At 37.4% G+C, this 12,008-nt stretch overlaps 2 protein-coding genes across 9 annotated transcripts in view; one reads left to right on the top strand and one right to left on the bottom strand.

Annotated features, from left to right (window-relative positions):
- The window catches only part of ifnu (class II cytokine, IFN-u), a 121,898-nt gene extending 114,372 nt beyond the window's left edge, over positions 1-7,526 (bottom strand). The window contains exons 1-3 of one of the 2 annotated variants that reach the window (XR_012399660.1): positions 7,368-7,526; positions 4,299-4,430; positions 3,471-3,599 (exon numbers count right to left, since the gene is read on the bottom strand). The gene's annotated coding sequence lies outside the window, so the exon portion shown is untranslated. The remainder of the gene's footprint in view (positions 1-3,470; positions 3,600-4,298; positions 4,431-7,367) is intronic. The other variant, XM_068217288.2, reaches the window with a different exon arrangement.
- Positions 1-12,008, top strand: part of adarb2 (adenosine deaminase RNA specific B2 (inactive)) — a 597,874-nt gene that overhangs the window by 285,313 nt on the left and 300,553 nt on the right. For 5 of the 7 annotated variants that reach the window (XM_073941371.1, XM_073941369.1, XM_073941375.1 and 2 more), the window contains 4 exons: positions 4,255-4,396; positions 4,856-4,925; positions 7,426-7,569; positions 9,774-9,952. The gene's annotated coding sequence lies outside the window, so the exon portion shown is untranslated. Of the gene's footprint in view, positions 1-4,254; positions 4,397-4,855; positions 4,926-7,425; positions 7,570-9,682; positions 9,953-12,008 lie in introns of all 7 variants that reach the window. The other 2 variants (XM_073941373.1, XM_073941372.1) reach the window with 1 other exon arrangement.

The raw sequence follows: 12,008 nt of genomic DNA, 5'->3' as shown, positions 1-12,008 counted from the left end.
TGAAACCTGCAGGGTTGGAACTAAACTGTGCAGGGCTGAAGCCCTCCAGGAACTGACTTTGACACCCCTGGATTAAAGGGTCTAATAATAATGACTTTGAAATGTTTTTTTATTATTATTATTATTATGATTTTGATTATTATTATTATTATTATTATTATTATTATTAAAAACGGCTTTTATTGTAGTCGAAATAAAACAAATCAGACTTTCTCCAGAAAAAAGAATATATTGCGAAAAATTCCTTGCTCTGTTAAACATCATTTAGAAAATATTTAAAAGGGCAAATAAGTATATTAAAACTGTTTATGAAGGATCATATGACACAAACAACAAATCAGTTGTCATCCATCACTTTTCCATATATGTAATTGTAATGCATTGCATTCATATTAACATTTCACCAAATAAAGTCACACCTTATTTTAAAGTGCAGTTATCACCATTAACAGTCTATTAACTAAGATACTAATTAGTACTAAATAAAAAAAAATTGTTTATGAATATTTAATAATAATAGTAGTTGGGTTTGAGTATAGGATTAGGGGTGTGGAATAAGATCATACTTTATACAGTAAGTACTAATAAACAGCCAATGTCTTAATAAAAAGCAGGTAATAAGATTACAGTTAATAGTGGGAATTAAACTATTTAAACTGAAAGGTTTTTTATCAAAACTAAAGTTATAAAAAATATATATAGAGTTGTAACTAGTATTATAAGTTGTAGATATTATACGGATTATTATTATGGCATTGGCTCGGTGGCTTACTGTTGCCTTACAGCAAAAAGGTTGCTGGTCTAAAGACATGCGCTATGAGTGTGTCTGTGTGTGTAAATGAGAGTATGAGTGTTTTCCAGTACTGGGTTTCAGCTGGAAGGGCATCCGCTGCGTAAAACATATGCCGGATTAATTAGCGGTTTATTCAGCTGTTGCCGACACCTGATAAATAAGGGACTAAGCCGAAGGAAAATGAATGAATAATGATTGTTCGTATTACTTTAAGTTAGAATAAAAGTGCACCATGCACAGTTGTGAACGGTCAAACTTTAACAAAAAGTATTCCAACTTTCCTTTGTACTGACTCATGTCGAGGTGCGTTTTGTTTTCTTGTCTCTTTACTTTTTAAAACCTTCCTCCCAGTGTTCTTCTGGAAGCAGTATGCAAATGCTATTGGCAAATATAAGCTGTAAACTACTGCTTGGTTACCCTCTAATAAAGACAATTCTGCTTTCAGGGAAGCAAATCAAATTGCATTTGACACAGGCTTTAGACAAAGCTTGCTCAATAAACTCCTGCGAGGGGAAAAAAAAATCTCGTCGCCGTTTCCTGGCGATTGTCACGGAAGGACAGAGAGGTGAAAGACTTTCAACATGAATGACGCTTCCACGCCGTCCAAAGCGACCCAGTCATGAACCTCTCCCTATCTCAGCCCTGCAGACATCCCTTAAAATAGCCAACGTTTGAAATCCCTCGGCAAGATTTCCTCTGTAATGTGAGAAAAGCAGACTTTTTTTTCCCCCGGCACCGCTAATAAACTCACCAAACCTCTGCCTTTCATCCTGCCATTTCGAATGCAGGAAGTGTTACGCGCTGATTACTTTTAAACATATTGCCTTTGACCTTCTGTCAACTAATTACCATAATACCCATCATGCCACGCCGAGGAGAATGAGCGGCCGTCTCGTCTTTTGTGTGATAGTAATTGCATTCTTAATTTTCGAGGTTAAGCATACTAATGGCACGCAGCGATTGGCTTTCTGGGAGGTTGGTGCTGAACAACCTGTAGAAATGGCTTGAAAACACCTCTGAAGAGTAGTTAACGGTTCAGAGTTTGGCTCGGTTCAGTGACAGTTTCAATGATCTTGTGGATTGATTCGTCTTTGTAGTCGCTTTGAAATTGCTGGTAATTTTCTCACATGTGTGATGTCACCATGAAGACAATGACAGAGGCAGCAGGTGAAGAACTGCTTGTCTTCAGATCTCTTTTACTTCCTTAATTCTAAATGCTGGATTTAAATAAAAGTTATTAGGAGATGAGATATGAAATTATTTGAACAACATCTATGTTCAACGATTTAGGGCAAGAATTTGTCGTTTTTTAGGGTAAGTCAACTAAACATTCATTCATTCATTTTCCTTCCACTTGGTAATTTATTTATCAGGAGTCACCACAGCGGAATGAACCGCAAACTATTTTAGCATATGTTTTACACAGCTGATGTCTTTCCAGCCGCAACCCATCACTGGGAAACACCCATACACACTCATTCACACTCATACACTACGGACAATTTCGCCTACCTAATTCCCCTATAGCGCATGTGATTGGACTATGGGGGAAACCGGAGCACCCGGAGGAAACCCACGAAAACACGGCGAGAACATGCAAACTCCACACAGAAATGCCAACTGACCCAGCCGAGACTCGAACCAGCGATCTTTTTGCTGTGGGTTGGCAGTGCTAACCACTGAGCCAGCGTACCACTTCGTTAGCTTACCAATATTTTATTATTATTATCATTTTAGAGTCCATGCACACACTACTACTTGTTTGTTGTTTAAAAGTGCATATTTTTCTCTCTATTTTGAACTTCCGTCACTGAGTCAGTGTTTTTAGGAAACCAAAATGTATCTTTTTGAAAACGCTGTCCAAAGTGTATTGATTTGAAAAGGCTAATCTTGTGTTGCGATGTGGACTGTGAAAACTAACACAGGCTCATACTGAAAACGTAGCCTTATGCACATTTCTGTAGATCGCAAATTATGTAACCAGAGGTATGTATGGCTGCGTTTTGTCTTTAAAATGAATGCCACGAGGCGGTATGATGCTGTTCCTTTTCGCGCTTACCAGCTGACCACTTACCTCCGTGGTGTTGGTTTTCCCACGGTTACCAGTTTGTCCAGTGGCTCGTCATGTACATTGGCGGACTTGAGACACAGAGAGGAGTTTACCATAACGGCAGGGTTTGAGTCCGGTGAATAACGGTTCCAGAAAGCAGGTAAAACAAAAACAGAAGGCAAAAAATAAAATAAACAAGTAAATAACAGAGGGAGAATGTACTAAAATCTAAACACGTGGTAAATTCAGGCGGGGCTTTTCTTTTTCTGGATTGTATTTAGGGTGTTTAGGGAAGTGAGTGGGTGGGTTAATCTGTGATTTTAAAAACATTATCAGTTAGGTTTAGGGAAAGAGGAGGGGGTGGGTCAGTCGATCGGTCAGTCAGTCAGTCGACAGCGGCCTCTGGTGTATTTACGCCAGTACAGCAGGCGCAAATGTCATTTATGAGAGAAATTTAAAATCTCGAGAAGCATACACAGCGACCGCGGGTGAATTCACGAAAACAAAAAACAAGAAGTAAGTTTTCAGAATGAGCCTGTGTTGGTGAAAACAGAGCCTTTCGAAAAGGATAGTTTACATTAAATGGCCTAATATTAAGTTGCCTAAAAATTAATACAAAGCACTTACTTTGTTCATGGTGTATTGCAGAACTCTTCTGGTGCTCTTCAGGTGGGACACGGGTAGGGTTTGGGACAGGTTTGGTGGTATGGGTTGGATAAGAGTGGGTTAAGGTGTTAAGGATGGTCAAGAGTGTACCTGTAAAAGTAGGTACAGATGTAATTACATGCAGGTATTTAATCAATCATAAGTACGGCGTAAAACATGTATTTATACAAGAAGTACATTGTGACAAATGATTAATTTTAGTGTGCATACATATTGGTAAGTACACATTGGATGAAATTTACAAAGAACTGTCCTACTTGCACTCTTTTAAGATTAATATTCAATTTAGCTTTATTTGTGTAGCGCTTTTACAATGTAAATTGTGTCAAAGCAGCCTCACATAAATGGTCATAGTAACTGGAACAGTGTAGTTCAGTTTTTAGTGTTTAAGTTCAGTTCAGTTTAGCTCAGTTCAGTGTGATTTAAAATCATTACTGAGAGTTCAAACACTGAAGAGCAAAAGTCCCGTACTATTTTAATGGATAGCTAAAAGACACCATACAACCACTTTCCATCAAAAAGTCAATAAAAGAACTGCATTTTTATATTCAAGTTCATGCACAATTTAACTACTCATAAGTTATTTCCAAATAAATCCTGACCAGCCACTGTAATCTCCTCTAACCTTGTGAAGGTTGGACATTTTTAAGATAACATTTTTTTTTTCTTTTTCAGGACAGCATCACGAGAGATAAGAAATATACATTTTATAATCAAATATTGATTTTTTTCATCCCCTATTTAGGTGGCATGGCATCAGATTGACATTGAAAACTGCTGGGAGCTCACATTTCTCCACGAGAGGTCATCGGGATGATTCTCCTTCCTCCGGAGCTTGGCTTTTGTCATGTTTTATCAGCGCTGACTGTGTTGGACTCGAACTAAAGGTTAAACAATGATGATCGCAGGGTTCACCGTCACCTAGAGCAGAGCGTGATTGCACAATATCAACTAATGCTTTCCTAGTTTACATCCATTCCCAAAACAAACAAACAGAGAGCATTGTTTAAACCATCACACAAATTGAGGACACCGATGAAGCCTCTTAGTTGGTTATTTTGTTCCTGCTTCCGTCATTTATTTTTATAATGTACGCTTGTGTGCACATGTTCCTCTCTAAAGATGGTAATCTAAGTACTTGGTAAACTCCTACACTGTCATTATGAAGTAAAGCACTGTAATCACCCACTAAGACAGCCTTTAATTACCCATCTACCCCTATTTTACACGCCGTGCCTCATTCCTGATGTACACGCACTGTTCTGAGCTCATACTGGATGCATTCAAACTAAAACTCATCTTCATTACATGCACTGACAGGGATGCTTACTCTTATTTATTTGTAGGAATGGAAAGAGAATCCGAAGAGGGGAATGGTGATGACATCGAGATTGGGATATATAGAAGCAAAGAAAAGTTGGTACCCTTCAATTGATTTTATATATATATATATATATATATATATACACACACACAGTGCTTAATTTGTGACTTGCGAGGTCCTGGAACAGATCGGGGAAACGGATCCGGCATGTTACCAGCATATATAAAATATACACTCACTGGACACTTTATTAGGTACACCTGTCCAGCTGCTCATTAACACAAGTTTTTAATCAGCCAATAACATGGCATCAACTCAATGTATTTAAGCATGTAGACATGGTCAAGACGATCTACTGCAGTTCAAACCGAGCATCAGAATATGGAGGAGAGGGATTTAAGTGACTTTGAACGTGACATGGTTGTTGGTGCCAGATGGGCTGGTCTGAGTATTTCAGAAACTGCTGATCTTCTGGGATTTTCACGCACGACCATCTCTAGGGTTTACAGAGAATGATCCAAAAAAGAGAAAATATCCAGTGAGCGGCAGTTCTGTTGGCGCAAATGCCTTGTTGATGCCAGAGGTTAGAGGAGAATGGCCAGACTGGTTCGAGCAGATTGAAAGGCAACAGTAACTCAAACAAGCACTTGTTACAACCGAGCTCTGCAGAAGAGCATCTCTGAGCACACAACACGTCCAACCTTGAGGCAGATGGGCTACAGCAGAAGACCACACTAGGTGCCACTGCAATCAGCTAAGAACAGGAAACTGAGGCTACAATTCACACAGGCTCACCAAAACTGGACAATAGAAGATTGGAGAAACGTTGCCTGGTCTGATGAGTCTGGATTTCTGCTGCAACTTTAAGATGGTAGGGTCAGAACTTGGCCTTAACAAAATGAAAGCATGGATAATTCGTGCCTTGTATCAAGGGTTCAGGGTTTCTTAAACATGACAATGAGTTCACTGTACTCAAATGGCCTCCACAGTAACCAGATCTCAATCCAATAGAGCACCTTTAAGATGTGGTGGGATGGTAGATTCCATTCATCCATGTGCAAACAAGTCTGCTGCAACTACATGATGTTATCATGTCAATATGGACCAAAATCTCTGAGAAATATTTCCAGTACCTTGTTGAATCTATGCCATGAGGGATTAAGGCAAAGGCGGGTCCAACCTGGTACTAGTAAGGTGTACCCAATAAAGTGGCCGGTGAGTGTATATGTTTATCAAAAGTTTATTCTGAAAATAAACTAATGAAATCAGATATTGCTTTCAGATTGGATCAACAGAAAAAAAGCAAACTACTGAAACTTGCCTGGACAGAATTGGGGGGAACAAACATGTCCCTATGTACAGCATGAGCTATTCCATGCAAATGTCAAACTTACCATGAAATAAAAAAAGGTTTTAGTTTAGGCTCATATTTTACAGTACTGTAAAAATTCTCAAATGTCTTGTCAGTGTTTTCAAACAATTATATTTGGTATACTAAAGTCACACAAGTGCCTGTTTAACATCTGTAACATCCATAATGGAGAGGCGTCACATCCATAGGAGAGGTGAGCTCCAGAGAGGGGGAGCATGAGCTGTCGCTCCTCCTCCTGTAAGCTGTTTTAATGCGTACACCAACCCCACCCCTAACCCTACCCCCAGTGACATCACTCGTAGAAGAAGTGCAAAAAAGGTGGAGCTCAAGCTTAAGCTCCCCCTCTCTGGAGCTCAACTCTCCTCAAATGGCTCTGCAGCGAGCACCACTTGCATCCATAACCAAGCTTTTCCCTCATAAATGCTAAAACTTTAAATAAAACCAATCAGTCATTTTCCTTGTATAGAAAGTCAACTGTTATGTATTTTGTTACCATTGTTTTTTTTTTAGTTGCGCATTTTAATTTTACAAAGCATGTATACTGTAAACTCGCAAATTTTTTAGTCATATCCATAATGCATATTTATTTTTCTCATTCAAAATATAAAATATGTTTACAGATTAAATTTTTTCTGATCCCACAACTCTGTGGTTAGTAGTTTTGGAAAATATGAACGGATGTTTCAATATAATGTTAATATATGCTGAAAAATCCAGCTTCAACCAGCCTAGGCTGGTTGGCTGGTTTTAACTGGTCGACCAGGTTGGTTTTAGAGGGGTTTCCAGCCATTTCCAGCCTGGTCTTAGCTGGTCAGGCTGGAAAATGACCAGCTAAATCCAGCTACAACCAACTTGACCAGAATGTTTTAAACTGGATATAGCTGGTTTTGGCTGGACTCCCAGCCTGGCTTGGCTGGTCAAGCTGGTTTTAGCTGGTCATCTCCCAGCCTAACCAGCTAAGACCAGGCTAGAAATGGCCAAGACCCCTAAAACCAGGCTGGTCGACAAGCTAAAATCAGCCAACCAGCCTAGGCTGGTTTAAGCTGGATTTTTCTGTAAGGTGATTTATGCTTTTGAGTTTTTACTGCAAATATCATATTCACACTCACAGCAATATATAACTTTTTAAAGGTTTTAACAATATGCACAGTTTTGAATTTACCGCGTCTAGAGCTGTCAAGTGTTCATTGTTGTGTCCAATATGTTTTCAACATTTGTAGTGTCAACAATGTCCAAAAGATGGCGGCGTTTTCCAGTTCCAGTAATTGACGTCCATTGAGGGAAAAAATGTACGCGACTCGCCCTTAATCACTTCCGGTGTAAACAGAAGAAGCCTGAAAGTCAGGTTGGAGCTAGAGAGATAGGTGAGTCATGTAATTAGATATTATGTTCATAATGAGTCTATAAAATAGCAATTTTTTTGGTGTAAGTTTGTATTGCCAGTTTAATTCCAAATAGTTAATACGTGTTTGTTCTACTTCTGTTGGTATGCTAATTAAATCAGCTGGAGCTGCTTGTTCATGGTCGTATTTTCTACGCATTAATTAACGCGTTTTTAATGTACATGTTGTTTTGAGTGACTTGAAATGTTGTTTTGAGGTTTGTGATAATAACTGTGATATAGTAATGTATGTAACTTTAGTCTCGTAGACTGCTTCATATCTTCAGCTCTATTTCAAATAGCAAATACTGATGACATTATAAATATAATAAAGAGTAACACTTTATTTTGATGGTCCACTTGAGTATTAGTAGACTGTCTGCTTAATATATGTAGATACTGCTTCTTCAACAGACATTTAACTGACTATAAGAAACTTTGCAAGTACATGTCAACTTACTCTAACCCCTAACTCCTAACCTAACAGTCTAACTTACTTATAATCTCATGAGAATTAGTTGGCATGTAGATGCAATGTAACCTAAATTCAACAAATGGACCATCAAAATAAAGTAAGCCCAAATAAAGTCATTTACATCAGTCTTTTTGCATACAGTAAACAAGAATCTTGCTAAATATATGCAGCATATAAAATTTTATTTTATGTAACCTATTAGTAGGCCCACACGGAATATGCGCTTGCAGAATTCCGCAGATTTTTAGTCTATCATTGATTCTGTTTATTTAGTTGTTTAAATGTGTGTAAATTTATATTTTAATCAGTATTTTTTTTTATTAATTTCAGTAATATTATTTACTGATATGAAAATATTCATATGATTCATTTACAATACAGTTTTTTAAAATTATATATATATATATATATATATATATATATATATATATATATATATATATATATATATATATATATATATCTTTTAGTAGATATATTATATGAAAGTCTTGCTTTGTTTGCCGAATAACCAAGGATCTAATTGGATTTGCATTGTAAACATTGAATATAAGTATAAAAAAAAATCATATATTAAAGTTCTAGTTATGATACTCCTAAAATCATTACACATAAATCTGCAGATTTTTTGCCAATTCTACACAGAAATAGTAAAAAATGTCCACAGATTCTGTCAGTAATGCCTGAATATATGGCTTGAAACATATGCCATGGACACAAGCTATACAAACCACTGTTTAAATTCATATTTTTAATTATTATTAGTAAAAAAAAAAACAAACATTTATTTAAATATTTATTTTATTATTACTTTTTGTTAAAAAGGAGTATTAGTGTTTGTTTATATTGCCACAAAGTGCTATATTATATTTAAAATGTATAATTTTATAGGTAGCGCGGTGGGTAGCACAATCGCCTCACAGCAAGAAGGTCGCTGGTTCGAGCCCCGGCTGGGCCAGTTGGCATTTCTGTGTGGAGTTTGCATGTTCTCCCCGTGTTCACGTGGGTTTACTCCAGGTGCTCCGGTTTCCCCCACAAGTCCATAAACGTGTGCTAAAGGAGGTAAGCTAAATTGTCCGTAGTGTATGTGTGTTAATTAATGTGTACAGATGTTTCCTAGTGATGGGTTGCAGCTGGAAGGGCGTCCGCTGCGTAAAACACATGCTAGATAAGTTGGCGGTTCATTCCACCGTGGCGACCCCAGATTAATAAGAAACTAAGCTGAAAAGAAAATGAATGAATGAGTGTAATTATGTTAACACCCCCTCCCATCAATACCAAAAAGTGACTGAGCAAACCATCATTTTTCAAATCAGTTGTACCCTTAATAATTAATTATATGACAAGTTATGAGTCATGAAACTCTTACATACGTTTTTACCTGTGAAATGCCACCTCTTGTGTCACTAATGTGCTGTAAACTGATTCACGTGGCTCTGCTGCTGGTGACACATTATTTGCCTCTATTTTTGGCGTCTTACGAAATCATATTTAAATATGAAAGTGTTGATCAGTGTATCTCGGGGTGGAATCGAGTTTGAACTGTTAATGTCCTTTTCGGGATGTAAAATCTGATGGAAGATGAAGGTGGGAGATTGTAAAAAGGTTGATATGGTTTTAGGGATGGCGGGGAGTCGTCTGGAAATAGCTGAAGGCTGGAAGCCTGTGTTGATACATTATCTGATAAAGAGCAAAGATGCCGTCTGTTCTAGAGGTGCCATTATCTACAAAAGAAGAAAAGACGAGAGAGAGAGAGATGACTGAATGATAGCATCGCCGCATTGCTCTATTGATGGACAGTCTGTCTTCAGCCCCTTCATGACCACGCTCGCCATTTCCTGCAACATCGCAAACCCAATCTCGGCTCATCTGATGAAAAGAAAAATCTCAAGTATGTTTGTCAACTTTACTTTCTACTTGCTCAGTATATACACAGTCAAAGCATTCACAGTTAAAGGGACAGTTCACCTTAAATTAAATATTCTGGCATCATTTACTATCAATTCTTGTTGAAAACCTGGGTTATTTTCTTCTGTTGAACACAAAAGATATTTTAAAAATTGTAAGTTGCTTGAACCCATTGACTTCCATAGTAGAGCAAAAATATAATAAATACTATGGAAGTCGATGGGCAGTGTTGGGGTAATGCCTTATAAGTAATGCACATTACATAATAAGATTTATTTTTCCAAAGTAACAAATAATACTTTTAAAAATAAGTAATATTAGTATTTATTATGTTTAATTCAATTCAGCTTTATTTGTATAGCGCTTTTACAATGTAAATTGTGTCAAAGCAGCTTCACATAAATGGTCATAGTAACTCGAACAGTGTAGTTCAGTTTTTAGTGTTTAAGTTTAGTTCAGTTCAGTTCAGTTTAGCTCAGTTCAGTGTGATTTAAAATCATTACTGAGAGTTCAAACACTGAAGAGCAAATTCATCGACGCGTAGCTCTACCAATCCTGAACCATGCGAGCCAGTTGCGACAGCGGAGAGGGAAAAAAAACTTCACCTGATAGCTGGCCAAAAGTCTTGTGCAGAGCTTCAGTCACCGCGGTGGAAGCTGGAAGCTGGCCTCAGAGAAGACTCGTCTGTCCCTGGAACGTCATTTATATTATATTATATTATATTATATTATATTATATTATATTATATTATATTATATTATATTATACTATTTGAGTTACTTTTTTTAAAAAATGTTACGCAATTTACCTTTTACCTTGCTTAATTGGCTTTTAAAAACATATTGCAGAAAAAAGATGACATTAGTCAAGTTGAATAACACACTCAATGAGAGAGTTTGCTGCAAGGGAACTGATAATCGACTAGGACTGACCATCATCAGGTTTTCTTTTTCACAGCAGATGAGTCAGTGTACTTTTCTAGTAACTGAATATCTAAAGATACGGGTTTATTTCGAGTCAGAGGGAGTATTCGGTTTGTTTAGTACATAATGAATAAACCGTTTCATGACAACTCTGTTCAATCTAAAGAAATGATTCGACAAGTTCTCTTAGAAGATCCGGTTAAAGCAAACGATTCATTCGTGAATCGCCCATCATCACTACAGATAGTCAGAATGGCAGGCCGGAGTCTTACATTTTTGCAATGCATTCTTGTGTATTTTGACCTCGTCAAAGAAAAGAAGTGGATTGTTGTTAAGTGTAGATTGTGTAAGTAAAACTCTTGACAAATGCAAGAAACACGACATTTGACAGGACGTACTTTACCTCAAGTTTGATTCAGACTGATTACAAAACTAGAAAACCTTTGTTTTCAAGTGCACTTGGTTCATTTAAAAGATTTCAAGCTTTATATAGATACATTCATATGTCTGTGAAGCAAATAATCACTGAGAGTCCAGTGCATTTGTTGACCACCAAACTGTTTTAAAAGCACACGTCTGGTCCAAGCTTTTCCCAAGAGAAACAACAGTCTATAGCAATCGATAATTGGCTCCTGTACTATAAGGTGGGGCTTCATTCGCCATATTTGCTGCTACACATTTTCCCATTCAAATCTATACGGGTGACATGCCTTGTGCATTCTAGAGCCTTTAATGCAACTGACTTAGCTCTTTTTCCTCTCAAAGTTCTCCTTTTTTTAACTCCCGGCGCACATAGCACAATGGCAAAGTCGCAAGGTGCAGCAGGTGGTTAAAATGTAACACTCACAGCCATTAGTAAACCATTCAAAAGATGTGCCTCGCCACAGAAAGCATGTTTGGTGTGATCAGGGCCTAACTGTACTGTAGTTTTCTCTCTGTTCAATGTTACACTGGTGTCTAGTGTGCATTCACCGTCACCTATTGCAGTTATTAAAAATAAGTGTTCATACTTTCCTGTAATATTGTCTTGTAGCCTAGTTTAAGAGGGCACTTTTAAAAACTGCAGCTGTTAATAAGGATAACAGAAACGTAACAATTCTTAAAAATAAAAGCCAC

The sequence above is a fragment of the Danio rerio genome, chromosome 24, assembly GCF_049306965.1.
Source record: "Danio rerio strain Tuebingen ecotype United States chromosome 24, GRCz12tu, whole genome shotgun sequence".
Taxonomy (NCBI): domain Eukaryota; kingdom Metazoa; phylum Chordata; class Actinopteri; order Cypriniformes; family Danionidae; genus Danio; species Danio rerio.
This window is presented reverse-complemented; position numbering and strand designations above follow the sequence as displayed.